Source organism: Neophocaena asiaeorientalis, unplaced genomic scaffold (genome assembly GCF_003031525.2).
Source record: "Neophocaena asiaeorientalis asiaeorientalis breed wild unplaced genomic scaffold, Neophocaena_asiaeorientalis_V1.1 scaffold540, whole genome shotgun sequence".
Taxonomy (NCBI): domain Eukaryota; kingdom Metazoa; phylum Chordata; class Mammalia; order Artiodactyla; family Phocoenidae; genus Neophocaena; species Neophocaena asiaeorientalis.
In genome coordinates, this window is record NW_020172141.1 from 195,425 (window position 1) to 216,415 (window position 20,991).

Below are 20,991 nucleotides of genomic sequence, written 5' to 3' on the forward strand. Positions count from 1 at the left end.
CAGCTTTCCACGGTAGCTAGGGATACCACCTCTGCCGAGGTCCTCCCCTCACAGAGACTACGCACATCAGAGTGAATCAAACATATTTCTTGTCTCCCCGTCACACCACACCCAGGGTCAAAAGTGAGTAAGGTGAGCAGAGTCTTCTTTCCGCCTGCCCTTGCTGCCGGGCCGCAGGCCAGGGAGAAGCCCCTTTAGGATTTAGGTCACACAGGATGATGAGGGAGAAAATTCAAGGCGAGAAGAGAGGAGGGAGGTGACCAGGGGCACCTCTTTTTACCCCCAGTTCCTAGTGCCCTAAATGGTTGGGTGGGGGAAGCTGAATCATAGACGAGAGTGACATTTTAAATGGGGTTGGACCCAGCGTTAATCATGGAAAGTGCCTAAAATTGGACCCAGGTCTCGTGAAGAGTCAAGAGAACTTCTGCAGACCACAGTTGGTAATGAAAACGTGGAGGATTGAACACGTGTCAGAAACTAAGGAAGTGCCTTATATATAAACTCATTCAACCCTCACAACAGCCCCAGGAGGCAGGTGCTGTTATTAACAGCCTCCTTCTCACCGATGAGGGAATTAAGACGCAGAGAGGTTAAGCAACTTGGCCAAGGACATCCAGCTTGAACCTTAACTCCAGAAGTGATGCCCCAACCCTCCCTGGGCTTCCACCTGCTCCATAACTTCATGAGGCTTCCCATTAACTGGCAAGGCCAGGATCTCTCCAAGGTGTTGGAGAGAGGCCCAGAGACAGCACAGACAGGCAGCCAGGGCCAGGATCATGGTAAGGACCACTATTTTATTGTGAGAGTGAAGGGAAACCACAGGCGTCTAAGTGAATGGCCACCACTTCCGGCTGTCACAGCCAGGTCTCCGGCTGCATCGCTGTTTAGCAGGTGGGAGCTGGCTGTTTACGTGCCCACCTCTCCCTCAGGGCTGGAAATGTGCTGCAGTAGGGACCACATCTTGGTCATTTTTGTATCTTCTTCACGCTGTCTCAGTTACACGGCACAGAACTGGCATGAGTTAAAAGCCTAGTATGTGTTTATTGAGTAATTAAAGAGGGAATGGATTCTTCTTGCTATTGGGGCATAGCTGAGGTACAATATTATATAAGTTTCAGGTGTACGACATTGTCATTCACAATTTTAAGGGTTATACTCCATTTATAGTTATTATAAAATACTGGCTATATTCCCTGTGTTGTATAATATATCCTTGTAGCTTATTTATTTTATACATAGTAGTTTGTACCTCTTAATCCCCTGCCCCATCCTACCCTTCCCCCATTCCTTCTCCTCACTGGTAACCACTAGTTGGATTCTTAACCATCTTAAGAAATTTCGTGTTCCCACAGCCCAGTTAATTTCAAAGAGACTGAGGTATTTCTGCAGCATCAAGGCAGTAATAACGAGGATATAAATAACTGCAGTTACTATGTGATAAGCGTAATGTGCCATGTATTTTATATTAACTCTACTATATAGTATAAATGTAAACTTTAAGCCCTGTCACTCACTAGCAGACTTTTCCCAAGGTGAAGGCCCACCTGGGTGGGAGCCTGGGTCCCTGGGGTGGAGCAGGTGACTTCTCGGGTGTGGCCACTAGGTGGCGATGCGACACCGCCGTCACCTCTGTACCTCGCGGTGGAGCAGTGAGCGACGGACCTGTTCTGAAGGGCTGGCAGGATGGCTGGGGGCCTCTTGGTGACCCAGCTGGCCAAGATGGGGCCCATGCATCACGCCCTGTAGTTGGGGTTGAGGGCTTTCCAGTTTGTAGCCATGAGAAGGCCTTTCCAGGGGATCCTCACTGAGCCAGGGTGCATCTTCTCCTTGCTGACATCTGAAAATTATTTTAATTCAGTTGAACAAGGAATTACTGAGTCTCAGCTCTCGCCAACCCAGCTTTGTCTCCACACCCTCTATTTTAGACGAGGTTGGGGTCAGGGGGCAGGAAGGCCACTAGGCCCAGTTCTCACATTCATGAGAGGCATGTTTAGGCATTAATGTTACATCCAAACAAGGCTCTACATAGGAACACTGCATTCCTCCCAATGTTAAAACTCTTCTCTTGTTCCACGAAGAATTCTTAAATTATACCACTTCTGGGCTTCCCTGGTGGCGCAGTGGTTGGGAGTCCGCCTGCCGAGGCAGGGGACACGGGTTCGTGCCCCGGTCCGGGAAGATCCCACATGCCGCGGAGCGGCTGGGCCCGCGAGCCATGGCCACTGAGCCTGTGCGTCTGGAGCCTGTGCTCCGCAATGGGAGAGGCCACAACAGTGAGAGGCCCGCGTACCGCAAAAAAAAAAAAAAAACAAAAACATTATACCACTATTTTTGTACCCTGTTTTAGCGTATCTTTGTCTTTTAATATATCAGCATCCCTCAAAACTTCAAAGTGTTTGAGGCTCTTCTCTCAATTTTTGAAGCACCTCAGCTGAAATGCTTGCAGTCCCACCAAAATGACTAACTGGTCACGCTTTCTCTCATCTCACAGTTTTTGTGCTAAGTCCCACTCCTGGGACCTGTTCCTCTCCCCCTGCGGTTGACTAACTCCTGCCTGTTTTTCAGATCTCAGTTTGGACGTCATCTCAAGCCTCACAGCAAGCCCCTGTTAGGTGCTCTTAAAGCACCTAGATTTATCCTCTCGTACTGCTTCATACACTCTGCTGTAGGGCCCGTGTCCTTCACTGCATCCCTTAGAAGACCAAGGGTTCTCAACTTGGGATCTACTGACCTTTAGGCTATTCATAAAGCCTTCAAAATTTTGAGTTATTAACCAACTGCCACAGTAATACAGGGGGCAAACAACCACAACATCCCAGTGGCCGCCCACAGGAAGTGACTGTTCCTTACGCGTCTGGAGTCAGCTGGGGTTCTTCCAGGGGTTCTGCTTATCTTGAATGGGCTTGTTTAAATCTCTGGGGACACCCGGCTGTTGGCTGATCTAAGTTGGCCTTTGCTGGGGCGGCTGGGCTGTGATCCCGTGTTTCTCCTCTCCCTTCTGTGCCAGAGAGCTGGTCCAGGCTTGTCCTTCTTGTGGTGGTGGGGGCAGTGTGAAATAACATGCCCTAAAGTGCAAGCCCATTCCAAGTTCTGTTTGTGTCATTCTCACTGACACCCCTTTGGCCAAAGCAAGGTCTGAGGATGAGCTCAAAGCCAAGTGGTGGGGCAGGTCACCCCACCCCACCCATGGTGGAAGGTCCTGCCGAGCTACATGGCCAAGGGCATAAGACAGAAGAAAGTGAAGAATTGAGGCCAGTGCAGCTACCTACCAAGGACTGTGTGCCAAAATACAATTGCTTTCTCGAAGGAGGATTTCAGGACAATTTCCCACTGTAACCCATATACCCCAAATTTCAAGAACCTCCAATATATACTCATCCTTGAGTTTAGGGACGACATCTTCATTTTTTTTTTTTTTTTGCGGTACGCGGGCCTCTCACTGCTGTGGCCTCTCCCGTTGCGGAGCACAGGCTCCGGACGCGCAGGCTCAGCGGCCATGGCTCACGGGCCCAGCCGCTCCGCGGCATGTGGGATCTTCCCAGACCGGGGCACGAACCCGTGTCCCCTGCATCGGCAGGCGGACTCTCAACCACTGCGCCACCAGGGAAGCCCTTCATTATTCTTATATCTGTAAAGCCTAGATTAGGACCTGGAGCATAACAGGTACTCAGCAGATGTTTGCTGAATGAATGAACGAGTGAGAGAATGAGTGCCTTCTGTATGCAATCTCAGTGCTAGATTCTGGGGAGACAGAATTGAACCAAAGAGGCTTCTACCCTCAAGGAGCTGTCACTGTCTGCGCTCTCTGAGAGCTGCTGCTCAGAGGTCGGGGTCAGTGGGTGGGGGGGACAGCCTTCAGCCTCAGCCAGAATCAAGTTTACATCATGATGAGATCTTGGGGGTGCAAGTGAAGGAAGGATAAGCTTTAGAGGAAACACAATATATGAATATGTTTGACTTACCTGGTTTCCCGGGTGGGTTATCATGTAGAAACCATATGCTGTGCAAATAAACATACATGTGGGCTTAAGAAATGCAAGTGGAGACCTCATATTTATTGGTGTCACACAGTGAATAATGCATTTTCTTAGCAGCTAGTTCCAGAATCCCTCTCAGAGAAGGAAATTGCCTCAGTCCAAGAAAATATCTTGATAAGCTGCCCAGGGCAGAAGGCGAGACCCTGAGGGCATGGATGTCGGAGGAAAGAATTGTTTGTTTTCACCTCACGGGGAAGGAGAGAGCAAGGGGACACGAGACAGTGGAGTAAGGGGAGGAGATAAGACCTGGGGCGGCAAACCACAGCTGAGACACACATCAGAGAAAAGAGCAAGAAACCCCTGTAAGAAACCAGTAAAAAAAAAAAAAAATCTCTGGGCTGTTGCAGAAAATGTCTAGTAAGTGGTTTTCGGTAGATTGCCAGGACATGTTCTGTGTTTGTGACCCTGAAGTTTACAGCACGCTCAAATGCATCCTGCATTTTGTTTGTTCTGCTTTTGTCATTTGTCTTTGTTATGCTTTTGTGGGAACTGAGAAAAAGACCCAGTTGCTCACCAGGATAAGTGTGGTCCCAAACACAGACAGCAAATTTGGAAGCAGGGCCTTGGAGGCAGAAGGGCTCAGACTCACCTTAGGAACCCGGGGTAGGATTTGGACACCCAGAGACCGTGGAACCCAGGGCTGGCCCAAGTTCAGCTAGATGACATGTAGGGGATCTGTGTCTAATACCCGCCTATGACTCTCTCTACTTGTATAATTTAGGGCTGGTTTCTTCAATTCTTTCTGCCTCTATTTTTTTCACTTTTAAGCTGGGGATACTCTTAGTGTCTCCATGAGGTCCTTGGGAGAGTTTACTGAGTTAATGGATACAAAGCATGAAGCACAGCACGGGGCATACACACGCATACGTGTCAACTATCACCGTGTTAGTTACTGTCATTATTATTGTTTTCATTATTAATAGCTGACTTCTGCGTAGCACTGGCCTAGTCGACAGGATGTGACACAGGACTGGGACTCAGAAAGCCAGTGACTGGTCTTAGCTCTGCCCCTGGGTGTCATATGGCCTTGAGAAATTCACTTTGCCTTTCGGGGCTGCAGGCTTCCCCCTCCCCTTTGACTGGAGGGCGTGGGACAAGGTTCTCTCCAAGGGTGGTTTTTCCCCCTCTCAACCTGAAGGGGGCGCCGTGGCCCCGCAGCTCTGCTCTTGGGCTCTCCGCCCCACAAAGCCGGACTTGACATTGAAGGAGGAGTCCTGGGTCGCTGTCCACTCAGAAATCCATTTTCCCTACTCAGCATAACACTGAAGTGAGACTGACTCAGTGTGTTCGTTTACACCCCTTGGGAAGTTATTCCCCTTTTCACTTAATTACCTGATACCCAGACGTTGCTGTGCAAAATTCGCCTCTGATACATTTTGGAAAGTCATCTAGACTCGCTCGTTTGGTGCTTTGATTAAAACGTGCAAACTTCTCCAGGCTTCGGCACTTTGTTAAATAATTGCACCTCCAGGGAGAAAGTAAACTGCACACGCTCTGGGGCACAGAGAACAAGATAAACGTGGTTCACATCCAGCTGATGCTTTACACTCCATCCCCCAGGCCAGCACAGTGACTGCTGGGTCAAGTGCTCGGCCGATGGATGCTGCCTTTAGGTGGCTTCCTTTTTGCAATCTCATGGGGAACGAGCATGACCCAGAAACAGAGCAGAATCCCCACCCTTTCCTGGCTCCGTGGGTGCCTGACTTGGGCCCTGTCCTCGGGAAAGACCGGCCAAGGGTTGTCTTCACTAGGAACCCGGCTCAGCCCCAGGCAGCGTCACAAAGGGACATCCCAGTGTGCAGGGGTCAGGGGTGGGCACAGGACACACTTCTCGGAGGGCACTGCCACGCTCCTGTGAGGGTGACAGTGTTGATTCAAGTCCCAGTTTTCTTACTAATTAGTGATGTTGACCTTCAGCATTTCACTATACCTTTTTTTGTTTGTTTTTGGTCTTCTTTTCTTCTCCTCCTTCTTTTATAAAATGAGGAATTTGACATCAGACAGCCCTGGGTGAAACCCACTTGTGCCACTCGCTTGCACCAGGACTTTCAGCAGCTGGCTTATACACACCTCTCTGAGACTCAGTTTTTTCATCTGGAAAAAGTGGCTGAGAGTTGACATGAGGATTAGATCCCTTGAGATCATGTGTTTAATGCATAACACACAGCATTAGGCACAGAGATGGTGCCTGTGGGGGCAGTAGTGCGGTCGTTTGGAAAGAGCCAGGGTCAGATTGGGGTTTGGATCTTAGTCCTGTCACATTCTTAGCTGTGACCTTGAACAACTCGTTTATCTTCTGTGAGTCTCTGTTTCCCAGTGTGTGAATAGAAATGATAAATATTTATTTTATAAGGTGGGAGGAGGGTGAGATTAAATGAGATGATCTGCATTACACACGGATCAACCTGTCTGGTGTAGAGTATGTGCTCCCTAAGTGCTTATTTTAGCCAAGTGATGACGATGACCAACGGCATAATGAGCTGGTTGTGAGCTCCAGAATCTTTGGGAAGTCAATCCAAGATGATGTCCTAATTACTAAGGTCCAAGAAGAGACGGATGCTATTTGGAGAGAGTGTGAAAAGTTCTCTTCCCTAGTATTCCAACTCCAAGATATGGGAATTGAGAATCTAATCACTAGGCTGATGTAGATTCTTCTTGAATTTTCCTTGTTGTTCCACAGGGCATGGCAAGGAACCAGAGTGGGGAAATAAAGCAAACCATCTGTGACCTTCTTAATTTGCTATCCATCCTTCCATCCACCTGCCCATTCTTCTGTCCATCCATCCATCCATCCATCCATCCTTGATCAAGCTCTCACTAGGTGCCGCACTGTATAAGGTGCACCCTTCTTACTCTTGAGGTTTTGACATCACAAATGGAATGGGACCGTTCCTCTTCTTCCATGTGTCTATTGGTACCTTCAATCTGACATAGAGAAGGCTTATTCTAGGCACACGGTGCTGGAGGTCCTGTCCAACCTTTCCTGGGCCTGAGCATACCACGGGGACATGGTTACACCTGTTGAAAATGTCGAGTACTAAAGGGTTGGACGCATGGGGTTTCCTCTTTCTCTTACCATCTTCCCTGAGGCTGCCTTGCATGTAGCTAAAAGCAGAGGTGGAACGATCTGGTTAAGTGAATGCTTGAGCATATGGAAATTCCTAGGAGAAGTTAATTTGGGCATGTCTATGCCATACTTTTTTTTTTTCTTCTTTTTCTTTTCTTTTTTTAAACAGAGGTAAGTAAGGCATCAGTCTGATCCTTAAGGACTTAACACAACTTAGGGTCTGGAAACCATGATCCTTTGTATCATAGGACCTTGGACATGCTAGTTATATACCCTTAATTCATTCTGTACTTATCATTCACAGCAATGTGATTTATATGTCACCAATTATTCAGTGTTTGTCTGCTTACTAGGGTGTAAGCTCCATGAGGACAGGAATCATTCATTCCACAAATAGCTGTAACTCACCTGTACACATTCCAGCCACTATTCTGGGTCTAGCCTGTCTCCTAGAATACCCATTCTTGTTCCAGGGATGGGAATAAAGGGTGTTACTACTAACTGTGGTGGTTTAGTGGCATTCAAGCAGAGGCCTGAAAAAAGTGAGGGACCATGTCATGAAGGTATCTGGAGGAAGAGCATTTTGGGAAAAGGGAACAGAGCGTATGATGGCTCTGAGGCTGGAACATGCTTGGTAGATTCAAGAAACAGCAAGGAGATCAATGTTGCTGATGCAGAATGATCCAGTTCTCAAGTGGTGGAAAATGAAATCAGAGAGGGTCAGAGGTGGCCCTGGCTCTTACTCTGAGCACGACTGGAAGCTACTTTTGAGCAGAATTCAAGTATTTTTCTGTTTGCCATGTGAACAGACTGTCATGGGGGCAAAGGTAGAGGCAAGGATGTGCTGTGTCACAATCCGGGTGAGAGTAGTTTGGACTAAGGTGGTAAGAAGCAGATGCTGTACATATTCGGAAGATAAAGTGTGGAGCAAAGTACCAGGCATCAGTTATCAGTCCCAGAGGAGGACTCTAAACACTTCTTCCCATTGCATCTTGATATTGGAGTCGCCAAGGAAAACACAGCATAGTCAGGCTCTGGATGGAATAACGCTTTACTTACATAGGGAAGAGACAGAGAAAGATCAGATCCAGTGGTGTGTGTCGGTCCCTCATGGCTATCAGGTCCCCACAAGCAGCCGACACAGGGCGACTGGCCTACACATCTCTCTAGTGCCACAGTGGAAGGACCCCAACCTCTCCCCCATGTTGTCTGAAATACTGAAAGTTGGGGGTATGCCTGAGGGCTGTTGATGTACATGCTTAAGTGGAACAAAGGAACAGTCATTGTGCATGAAACATGAAAAGATATTCCCGCTCAAGGTGATAAGCCTGGCACAGGGTGTAGGGGCTCCATCTCTTGGTAAGGAAGTGTTCCAGGCCCAAGATTCATTTTCTGTGGCCAAGTGTGGGTTAAAAGACTGTGCGTGAGGCCTCCTTTCCCAGCATCATCTACAGGATTTGTTGTTTGAGTGTTGGGAGTGGGGAAAAGAGAGGAGGAAAGAATGACTTTAAGGTTTTGGATGGAAGCATTGAGGTACTAATTACTGAAAATTGTGCAAGATCATGTGTGTGTGTGTCTGTGTGTGTGCGCGTTGGGGACAAATCGGGAGTTGGGTTTTGTTCATGTAGAGTTTGAGGTGCCTATTAGAAATCCAACTGAGATGTAGAGTTGAGCTGAGATGTCTGGAATTCAGGGAAGAGGTCCAGCTGGAGACAGAACTGTGGAAGCCACCAGTGTAAATGCCATGAGACTGCATGAGGTCCCTGGACAGGAAGGTTGACAGATAAAAGAAAGCTGAGGGCTGAGTCCAAAGTTTCGGGGTCTGGGATATGGGCAGGGGCCAGGAGAGAAGACCAAGAAGAAGCAGTCAGTGATGTAGAAGGAAAACCTAGAGAGAAGAGCATCCTGGAAGCAAGTCAAAGAAAAGTTTCAGAGAAAAGGGAGGGACAAACTTTGTCAAATATTTCTGAGGCTACGTAAGGTGAAGACTGAGAATTGACCATTGGATTTGGTAAACTAGAAGTTATTGATGACCTGGGTAAGAACTATGGTGGAGTGATGGGGCAGTAATTCAGGGAAGATTGGGTTCAAGAGAAAAGGGAAGGAGAGAACATGGAAACAGCTGTAGTTAAGGAGATCAGAGAAATGGGGTGGGAGCGGGAAGGGATTGGAGGGGCAGGAAGGCTTTTTTTTATAGCTGATGGAAATGATCAAGAAGAGAGGGAAAATCCAATGATGCAGGGAAGGGGATGATTGACTGAAAATGACTTTGGTATTGAAAAGAGAATGAGGCTATGGGATTCAAACAGAGGGGCTGGCCTTAGAGAGGAGCCTTTCCATTCATCCATGGTAATTCTAGGGAAGACAAAGTATAGGGCCCTGAAGTTGGTAGATGAGTTGGCGGGAGGCTGTGAAATTCTCTTCAGAGCAAGCTCAGTTGCTTGGATGAAGATTCAGAATAGTTAGGGTGAAATATAATAAGGGTTGTGTTTTTTTCAGGTGAGTATTAGGGAGAGAGGAAGAAAGGATTTGGAGTGCATGCTAGAGAGTCATGATAATATTGTGTATTTGAATGTAAGCAGGGTAAAAAAAAAAAGTAAGGATATGAAGGAATTGAGGGATAGTAAAAAGGTGGTAATGATCAGGTGGTTAGACAGGGGTCAATCATTTTTGGAACTGGCAAACTAAAGATGAGAGATAGTGGTTGGAAAGTAATATCCTTAGAATTAAGATAATGGAGGACTGAATGACCTGTATGGAAAGGTCTAGGGTGTGGCCATAGGAGGGAGTGGCCGAGTTAGGATGAGTTAGAATGGGAAGAGAGGAGGTCGTGGAACTACAAGTCAAGGGCATTGCAAGGGTTTTCTCAGTGGAAAGTGAAATTCCTGAGATCAGAACTGACAATGGGCAGGTGCTCAGATCTTGTAGGAATGAGGGGAGCGACCCGGGGTCTCTGGATGTGACTACTATAAGAAGGCATAGTGGAATATTCAGTCTGGCAGTATGACCTTCAAAACCAAGAGTAGTGGGGAGCAATGGTATAGAAGATAAATAAAGAGCAGGGAGGACCTCCCGCCTCCCAAGGCCTAGTGGAACAAGGGGTATGGGAATGAAAAAAGTAGCCACTTCTTGAGAGGATGACAGAGGAAGCCGTGTCCTTAGCAGGAGTTTGGAGCTTTTCTTAGTGGTGGATTCTAGACCCAAACAGGTTTGGACCCCTAGTGCTGCCTGCCTGGGGTGGCCCAGATTGCCCCTTTTTGGAGGCATCTTCTCCTCTACCAAAGACGATTCTGTGATGCAGTGTATCACAGTTGTTCCATGCGCAGGCTTTGGAGTTCAACTGCCTTGATTCAAATCCTGTATTCCTGCTCTCCTGCTTTTTAACTCCATGAACTTAGGCTAATCGATTCACCTTTCCATGCCTAAGTTTCCTCATCAGAAAATAGGCGTGGTAATGGCTTTAATTATGGGGTTGTTGTGAAGATTAATGGAATCGATATAGGTACAGTGCTTGGAACAGTGCCTAGAACATGGTTAAGTGTGCATACTAGTTTTTGCTAATAATATGATTATTTTTAAAATTAATCTTCTGCTCGGTTCCTTGTTCTGGAGCAGGCTCCTTGTTCTGTTAGGACAGAAAGGTGAATAAAATGTTTAGAGATACAACCGAAGATACAGAGATTTTGCTGATAATGGACCATGAGTTCCAGAGGACCCATATGAGAGGATCTGGGGAGTTCGGGGTAGTCAGGTTAGGAGATGGACAGAGGTTTAAGCGAGGAGAAGCAGGGTGATGAGGGTTGAGTTTAGGAAGCCTTAGGGCTTCCTGTGCAGAAGTGAGCAGAGATTAAAAGCCAGGTGGAATCAGTCCTGTTGGGGTCCAGGTAAGAAGGAAGGGGGACAGGGAGCCCTGGGATTTCCTGCAGGTCGGCTGGGGAAGGGCACGGCTGGGTGAGGGGAGATATTGCCTGGACAGGGCAGAACTCGGGGCTCCCTCTTCACTTCTGCCAGTGGAAGTCATTAGCGTGGTTCAAGGCTCTGTCCCTGGCGACTAGCATCGTATGCTTGGTGGGAGGAGAACCCGTCTACATCCTTGCTCAAGAAATGAAAGATGCTTCTGGGGATCAACACATGAGTTTTCCCGCCAGCCCAGCCTCTTCCAACACCTCACACTACCCTTCTGGAAGCCTGTGTAATCCCTTGCTCAGATTTCCTCTGAATTGCACCAGGCATCTCGTCACGGCTCTGTACCTGTGATTGTGTTGCTTGTAGATAGTTGTACTTGTAGCTCACCTCACCCAGAGCTGAGCTAAAAGGTGTCATGTAATGTTCCCAAAGCCACCTCTCTCGCTGCCTGAGCAGGTGCTACTGCTGCGGAATTACCAAAGATGTTAAAATCGAGGCCATAAGGACTTGTTGAGCGTTGTCGTTTTCTCATGGGACAGATAGTTCCTATTTTCCTTGGCTCGACGCTCACGATTTCGTCAGACACAAAGCCCTCCCGCTGCCATCAACCCCGTGGCTGCACGGCTGTCTGCTCTTGGGTTAACTCTGATGAGCTCATCGAAGTCCCGGGTCCTAGCGGACAGCACTGCTGTAGACAGTAATCCAGGGATCGCAGACTGGATGGAAAGTTACCCACAGGCATATGCTGTTTGGCTCTCATAGTGATCAGGAACTTTCGTGTAAAATTCCAGACTTAACGGCTTTTTTTTGGAAAATCAGGAGACCCAGCCACAAGGACTCTGAGCTCCTACACGGCAACCATTGGCTGGAGTTGAGTCGTGGCGCCCCCTGCAGGCAGAGCACATGCTCTCTGAGTCACTAGAGACCCCTGCACGTGTGCTCCTTGGGGCTGTAACATTCGTGCTATGGGTCTGCTTCTCCTACAGGCACTGGCATTTATAACTTGAGCTACCCAACCTGGGTAAAGGGCCATCTGAGGGCATGTGCAGAGTGTAAAGGAATCTGTGAATGATTAATGAGTGCCTGGAATATTGATGTGAGGCCAGTGGACAGCACTCGGACTCTTCCTGGCTGTTAATGAGAGTAAACAACTTACATAATCTCTTAAAAAAAAAAAAAGACCTAATTAATTGCCATATTCTGCTCTTCCTGGAAATTTTAAACTTACATCAGAAGCATGGGAAACTATGGCTTAAACCCTTACCTTATGCTTGAGAATACCGTGGTTATCAAAGTAGAAAAGTGCCTGATTCTTTCCCAGGATAGTGGAGAATTTCACAGCTCCCTTATTCTTTCATGCTGTAGCAACACCAATTATCACCTGCTGGACTCTTCAAGCTGTATGTGTGTGTGTGTGTGTGTGTGTGTGTGTGTGTGTGTGTGTGTGTGTTTTGCCACCCAGAGCTTTCGGGAACAGGAAGTGGAGTTTTGCATTTTCTGTGACAGCAGTGTAAAAAATTGAACAGTCTCGTAACAGAGGTTATTCTTTTCCCCCTGAGAACAGCTCAGTCTCTCACTAGCTGGGATCTTGAGCAAATTATTTAACCTCCTCAGTTTTTGCCTCTCTACATCTGAGGGTAATGGTTTTATCTCACAATGTTTTTGTGAGGGTTAAATATAATGTTCTACGTGCAAGTGCCTGGCATGGAGCCTTCCGCTGAGAAGGTTCTAAAGAGAGCATTTCTGTTCAGGGCATTCACAAGAAAAGACCCTGAGCAGAGTGGGAACCCCGGGGGATGCTGACACAATGAACCCTCAAAAGCCCAGACTGAGAACAGTGGTCTGAAGGATGGGGATGTTCTGCCTGATTGAAGAAGCACGGACAGACTGGAGAGAGGGCAGCTGTGCATCTGCTGATGTGAGTTACCAGCCCGGGAGCTTTCTCTTCCTTTAAGAACCAGGTTTAAAGCATTGCTGCTCAAAGCAGTAATTTCCCCTGGGAACAAGTGAAGAAAAATTCTTTGGCCACAACTCTCTGACTCTGATTTCTATGTGCTTGCGGCCATTTCCCCGAGGGAGGTGGCCCAATCAGCTTGGGTTTTCTAAAATGGTCCAGATGCCTCCTTCCCCGGCAGTCATCAACCTTGACAAGTAACAAGTGTTTGGGGAGCACCTTCTCATGGCCAGGTGCTGCTTTAGGTTCCAGGATACAATGATGATCAAGACATGCCTTTGCCCTTAAATAGCTGACAGTCTAGTGGAGGAGATAAATAGGGAAACAGACAGTTAAATACAGCCTGATAAGTGGCACAACTGGGGTTCACTCAGGATGCCGTGGAAGTTCATGGAAGGACAATTAAGTCAATTTGGGAAAATTCGGGAAGCCTTTCTGGAAGATGTAAGTTCAAGTTGAGACATGAAGGATACGTGGAGATAGCCAGGCCCGTTCAGGCAGAGGGAGAAGCTTGTGCAAAGGCCCCGGGGCAAGACAATATGGTGGGTTTAGAGCCCTGCTGGTGGTTTTCCTGACTGTGGGGCTGCTAGGGAGTCCCAAGGGACTGGTCAAGGGAGCAAGGCCCCATCGTGAAAAGCTTTGTTTGCCATACTAAGGACTTTGAACTTGATCCTTGAATTTTTCCAGCCATCCCAACATTTGGGGGCCCAGTCTGCATCTCTGAGATGGCTTCACATACCCAGAAGTGGCACATACATAGCTCCCCTTTTGAAATGCACAGTCACACTCTCTGTCACCTGGTCAGGGATGGCTGCATTCCTGATACAGAAAGAAGATGATCTAGGCACATACATTTCCCACTTTCAGGGGCAGGTCCCATTCACGTATGTTCCATGGTCAGAACAATGCACCCCAGATTTTGATTTGCACAAACTGGAATTTATGTATACAGCATTAAACATTTACATAAAATTTATATACAAAGATTTATATACAGCCTGCTACTCTTGCTGTTATCACTGACCTACCTGTCCTCACATCTTTGGCTCTCAGGGGTTTAAAATATTGTAAGTGTTCATTCCATAGACCTCCGACTCAGGTTTGCAAAGTAAAGGGTAAGGCTCTTGTTTTTCCATAACTGAATTTGGGTTCTGTCTCCAGTTCCACACCTCTGTCCATGGAAACTCAATGGTAGTCATTCCAGGACAAACTCAACCAATTCAAGGTTTTCTCGATTCATTCACATTTCTCCCCTTTCTTCTTTCCTCCATGATTGAACCTAATTTCCAGGAGACTTGAGGGCTGTCCAGGCGTTGGAGTGGCGTTTGGTTCTAGGCCATGATGTCTTCTCTTCTACAGCTACCACTATGGCCTCACTCTCATTGGCCCTGATTGTCACTGCTCATCCTTGCCAGGCTCCTTTGGGATGTCTGAGCCTTCATCTTTTCCCTAGTGGTTGGTCCATAAAGGTCACTCTGAATCTCCACGAGCTGACCAGGGGCCACTAGGGCCCACCAGCCCTAAAAATTGCATGAGAAGCATTCAGTCTCTCGCCTTCCCATGTGGAGCCTGACGGGTCAGGCCCATTTCCCTAGACCCTGGAGTCAGTTCTCCATCCCTGTGGCTCCACGGAAGGATACAGGTGGAGAGTCCCAAGGCCCTGCTCAGCATGGAAGCTGTGATTCCTTCTGCTCTTGAACTTACGGTACTCCTCCATCCCTATAGACCTGACCTCAAAGGGGCAAGACAGGAGCCCCACCTCAGGACCACTTATAATTTCCCCCTTTTCTCACTTTAGGGGATTTTAATATAATATGAGTGGTGGTAAAACTGGCTCTAACCGATCATGAATTCTTCTTGCTTACTTTTTTTGGAAGTAAACTTTCTGTGCTGGGTTTTTACGGGCTCTGCTTTGGAACTCCAGTATCCCTTTCTCTCAGGCTTTTGCCTCTGCCTTGGGTTCAAACATTCATTTTGAAACGTGAAAGCTGAGCATGGATTTATTTATTTTTTTTCCCTTCTTTACCGTTGTGACAGCCTTCCTCAAAGGCATTTGGAATAGAACAGTCTCACCGTTGGTCAACAGAAGGTAGAGATAAAGGAGTAGCCAGCAAAACTCCCGTGGGTTTTACCTCCATAATAGAAGTATCCTTCCGCAGCAGGGTTACCCATCGTGTGTAATAAACAGGGAGCACTTGTCTGATTTGAGATCTGCAAGGGGACTACAGCAGGAAGAGGATGAGCTGAGTGCTGTCCGTGGTCTAGAACGCCAGGGGCAAAGGATCCACTTACTTTCTTCCCTACTAAAACCACTAAACATAAAATAAATAAGCAACAAAGATGTACTATATAGCATAGGGAATCATACCAATATCTTGCAATAACCTGTAATGGAACAAAATCTGCAAAAAAAACCCACAAAAAAAATCTGAATCACATTGCTGTGCATCGGAAACACAATATTGTAAATCAGCTACAATAAAAAAAAGAATAAAATCTCACACAAACGAAAGCAAGGCGTATCAGAAGGCAAGTGCACGACGGAAACGCTATGCTAGCAAAAACGTCCGCTGAAACCTCTATTTCTATCTCTTTCTCTGTCTCTATCTCTGCCTCCATCTCTGTTTCAACTCTTTACAAGCCTGTGCACCCAGGAGAATGTGATAGTTGCTGCTTACTGTACCCTCTAGAGGCAAAAGAATGGCCAACCCAGTTGTGTCCAGCGAACCCACTGCAGAGTTGGACCAAAGCACACCAGCTGCTTCCTGGTTGCTTTCTCAGCCTGACGTTTGGATCTGGGAGCGTTCTATCCACAGGGCTCTTAGGAACAGGATCCCAGCACACAGTGTAGAGAGGAAGTCTCTTGGTCCTCACTGCAGTGTGTTTGTGGATGTCTAATGGGTATCAGAGACTTCCTTTTCACTTGTTCTCCAAGGTTGGGCATGAGAGTTGTCAGTTTATTCGTTTGCTTGTTTCTTTTTAATGTTAAGTGGGAGAGTTGAGCCTTGATCAAAGAGAGCATAGGGTGGTCTCAAGTAGAAAAGTCCTTGGGTCAGCCTCAGAGGCTGAGCTCATTGTGAACCCCAACTCAAAGGATAACATTCTAGCTTTAAATGCAAAGTTTACCTTCAAGTGACTGGGTCATCCTTGATCCCTGGAGGTCTCTGTGGTGTTCTGGGCCAGAATGGGTGTCTTACATCACAAATCATGTTTATTGGTCTCTGGTGCTGGTGTGCTGTAAAGAGTTAACCCAGAGGGCTTGGGGTGCTTCAACCCTGCACATTCCAAAGAAACGACTGGCCCTTGACCAGAGGGATCTTCTAAGTCCTCGGAGTATTCTGCTTGATAAGAGTGTTTTTGTGTACCTGGGGCCTTGGGCTACCCCAGATAGTTTATGGCTACAGTGTGATTTATAATGAATGTGTGCCTTTGTTTGCCTGGGGACCTGGGCCATGCTGTATCAGTTTGACCTCTGGAAGTGCTGAAGACAGGGTAGCTAAGGTCAGTCATGTGGGTATTTCATGCCTAGGTGACTGACTCCCAAGAAAAACCTTGGACCTGAAAGCTCAGGTAAGCTTCCCTGGCTGGCAGTACTTCCCAGGTGCTATCACACATCATTACTGGGAGGATTACGTCCTGTCTAGGCTACTCTACTGAGAGAGGGCAGCTGGAAGGCCATGTCTGGTTTCTCCTGGACTCTGCCCTCTGTACCTCTTTCCTTTGCAAGTTTGAGTCTGTATCCTTTCACTGTCATAAACCATAACCATGAGTGTCAGAGCTTTCCTGAGTTCTGAGTCCTTCTGGTGAATCACTGAACCTGAGGATGGTCTTGGGAGCCCCTGACCCAACCGGGAACCTTTCATAGGGAGAGATGCCACTTCTTGCCAAATTTCAGAGGTTCCACGGCCCTTGCAAAATTTCTTCCAGTTGGCTTCAGGCTGGTTCTTCCTCACATGAACCCTTCTGGACAGTTAAATTTTCCTGCGATTCTGAGGTCCCTGACTCCTGGCCCTCTGACCCTTGTTGTTGAGTCATTCAACTTTGCAGTCGCAGATTGCTCTGACGTCCTCAGCCCCAATGGCTCAACTTCCATTCACCTCAGCAATCCACGTCCACTGCCACCTCCTACACCTTGTTCATCACTTGGGACGGCTCAACCTACAAAACAATATGCTCAGAAATCTAGCATTATAACCTCTTTGGGCCAGATGTTTAAGAGCATGAGTTGTGGGGTTAGTCAAGTCCAGAGTGACTTAACTTCCTTGCGCTGTAGTTACTTTCCTGTAAAGTGAGAGAGGACCCAATGGAACCATACACGTAAAGCTCTGAGTTAATGCCTGGTGCATACATGCCTGGGATTACAATAAGAGCTACTGTTGCCAGGCTTGTGATGGTTATTAGCTTTATGTGCCAGTTTGACTGGGCCATAGGATGCCCAGATATCTGCTTAAATATCACTTCTGCCTGTGAGGGCGTTCCCAGAAGAGACCAGCATTTGAATCTGTGGACTCAGTAAAGCAGGTGGCCCTCCTCGGTGTGGGTGGGCATCATCCAGTGCCCATGGGCATTGATTCACGGGCCGGAGTAGAAGAAAAGGGCAGAGGAAGGTAGCCTTTTTTCTCTCTGCCTGACTGCCTAAACTGAGACGTTGGTCTTCTCCTGGCAGTGGCCTTAGACTCACAATCCTGGCTCTACCAGTTCTCAGGCTTTCAGACTTGGAATGGCACTACAGCGCCATTTTCCTGGGGCTCCAGCTTGAAGTCGGCAGGTCACAGGACTTCTTAGCTTCCATAATTGCATGAGTCAGTTCCTTATAATGAGACTTATTATAAGGAATTGGTTCTGTTTTTCTAGAGGACCTTGACTAATACAAAGCCTTATGGCTACGTGCTGGATATATTTGACACCTGATTTTGCAGGCTGTCAGACCTCTCTTGGCCTTGCCCATCTCCCTTTCTTAGGCTAGATTTAATCACCCATGTCTTCGAGGGCCCTCTCATCCAATCCTTCCTCACCCTCAGCTCCTTGACCTCCTTCCACAGCTGCACCTCCATCCCCAGTGCTGTGTCAATCCAAATGCTTGTTTTCACTCTCCCTGGCCCGGGGCTGCTGGACAATACTTGGGAAAAAATCACATCACCATGCTGAAGTGGTTCCATTACACATTTATGAGCCTCTCAGCCTCTGCTGGGCTGCCACTGCTGCTTGCTTATCTTTCAATTATCTCTAGTTGACCTTCTCTTACTTTCTCTTCAGCGGCTGCCCCTGACCTCCACCCACTCCACCCAACGCACCGTCATCTCCTCATTCCCAGCTCATGGGGGAAGCTGGGGCTCTACAGAGATAATGGAGACCCTCAGAGACGATCTATGTCATGTATGCCCCTTGGTCTCCTTAATTTGTCTGTATTTTTACCTATACTTGCTTCCTTCATGATTCTATTTGAAGGAGTTATTACTCATCGCCAAAGTTAACCTTTCTAGCAGTAACTGCTGACTCCTTTGCTTCCTGGTTTTTTCTCTAGAAAAAAATTTTTGTTTGTTTGTTTGTTTTTTGCGCGGTACGCAGGCCTCTCACTGTTGCGGCCTCTCTTGTTGCGGAGCACAGGCTCCGGACGCGCAGGCTCAGCGGCCATGGCTCACGGGCCCAGCCGCTCCGCGGCACGTGGGATCTTCCCGGACCGGGGCACGAACCCATGTCCCCTGCATCGGCAGGTGGACTCTCAACCACTGTGCCACCAGGGAAGCCCAATTTGTCTATATTTTAACCTATATTTGCTTCCTTCATGATTCTATTTGAAGGAGTTATTACTCATTGCCAAAGTTAACCTTTCTAGCAGTAACTGCTGACTCCTTTGCTTCCTGGTTTTTTCTCTAGAAAAAATTTAATTCCCTCTCTCATATATCCTCCTTCTCGCTCTCTCTCTCGTTCTCTCTCTCTTTCTCCCCCCCGCCCCCCAAACCCCAAACCCTTTTCTCCCTGATATACAACTATGCCCACATTTCTCTGCCTCATCCTTTTCCCTTTTCTTTCTACACTGCTTATCTTTCAAGATCTGCCCCATGGGTCCCTATCTTCCCACTGCCTAAGTAGTTCCTACTCGCTCTGTCAAGTGGTCCTTGCCTTTGCTGCCCAGTGGAACCCTATGGGGGCCATAACTCATTCATTTTTAAATTTCTGGTTCCCAACAGACATCCTAGAACACTGCAAGAGGCCAGTGGGCATCTGCTAGTGGAACCAGGAAGGATGATGTGTGGGTGGTCCAGAGAGAAAGGAAGAGTAGAAGCAGGGACACGACGGCACTCTGGCGGGAGAGCAGGACTTGGCATCTGTGTGTCACGTGAAGCAAGGACTGGAGTTGCTCACAAAATCTTCCCTGCTCCGGGTGTCAGGGACAGAATGCTGAGCTGGGCAGCGCCTGTGTCTGACATAATATGTTATACATTACGGTTTTATGCTCGTGTGCTGGGAAGGAGCAGACTTGGATTATCTCGCTGCCCCAGGAGATAGCCATGTAGTAAGCGGTAATGGGATCAATGTGCACGAACTGAAATTCTCTATCCCCTCCCAGGGAAAAGAGCAGTGGGAAGAATTCTCTCTCAGGGAGAAGGTGTGTGGGCCTCAACGTTGGGGATAAGAGAGACCTGTTAAATCAGGTGACGGCTTTGGGAGCTGCCAGAACAGAAGGTGGTGCCAGAGCCCCCCAGGCTGGACCACTTTTCCACCTGCCTCTCTGGCCAATTGTGCTAAGTGAGGTTCTCTTCTGGTGTAAGAGGGACGTTACCAGCCCTTTCTTCAGGGCACAAAGCTGCACAAAGCTTCTTTCCATTTTTCTTCCCACTTCTTTTTACTCACTGGCACTTCTGTGTCTTAGATATTTTGCCCTCATTGCCGTTACAGCAACTTTCAACCATATAATGTCGTAGATATTTGGCATTGAGGATTTAACACTAGTGACTTCTACTTTAGGCATCGTATCCCAAAGAGCCATGGCATGCAGTAGTTTGTCATGTTGCTAACGTATGAGTCTGTACGACCTGCTCTGTGATGGCGGGGGCCGGAGTTAGTTAGCAAGTTAGTGAGTCTGGTCACCTGCCCAACCTATGCATTTCATTATTGCTTTTTTATTCATTCATTCGACAAATATTCTTTGAGTATCTAGTATATGCCAGCCCCTATGTTAGGATGCTAGGTTGGCTATAAAGTGGGCAATGAAAAGGTTCTAGGCTCCCGTGGACTATACCTTTGGGAGGAGGATGAGGGGAGGGAAGAAGAATAAACAAAACAATTAATTTCATGTGGTGATATGTTCTATGAAGAAAATAAAGCCGGGTGATGTGATGGAAAGTGAGAGAGAGAGGTGAGCATTGGAAAGGAGCCCTGCCCACTGCAGCGTTATTCACAGCAGTCAGAAGGCGGAAGCAACCCACGTGTACGTCAGTGGATGGATGGATAAACAAAATGTTGTGTATTCATAAAATGGAATATTATTCAGCCATAAAAAGGAATGGAATTGTGATACATGCTACGATGTGGATGAATCTTAAAAACATTATGAATAAGCCAACACAAATGAAATAAGCCAACACAAAAGGGTAAATATTGCATGATTCCATTTATATGAATACTTAGAAAAGGCAAATTCGTAGAGACAGAGAGTGGACTAGAGATTACCAGGGGCTGGGGGAAGGGGGAAGTGGGGAGTCATTTCTTGGTGGGTACAGAGTTTCTGTTTGGGGTGATGAAAAAGTTGTGGAAAGAGGCAGTGGTGGAGGTCACACAACACTGTGAATGTACTTCATGCCACTGATTTGTACACTTAAAAATGGCAAGTTTTGGGCTTCCCTGGTGGCGCAGTGGTTGAGAGTCCGCCTGCCGATGCAGGGGACGCGGGTTCGTGCCCCGGTCTGGGAGGATCCCACGTGCCGCGGAGCGGCTGGGCCCGTAAGCCGTGGCCGCTGGGCCTGCGCGTCCGGAGCCTGTGCTCCGCAGCGGGGGAGGCCGCAGCGGTGAGAGGCCCGCGTACC

General features: G+C 47.7%; 1 long non-coding RNA gene across 1 annotated transcript in view; it reads left to right on the forward strand.

Annotated features, from left to right (window-relative positions):
* The first annotated feature begins 12,608 nt into the window (after positions 1-12,608).
* Positions 12,609-20,991, forward strand: part of LOC112404809 (uncharacterized) — a 58,624-nt gene continuing 50,241 nt past the window's right edge. The window contains exon 1 of the long non-coding RNA XR_003004171.1: positions 12,609-12,928. This is a non-coding gene — a long non-coding RNA (uncharacterized LOC112404809). The remainder of the gene's footprint in view (positions 12,929-20,991) is intronic.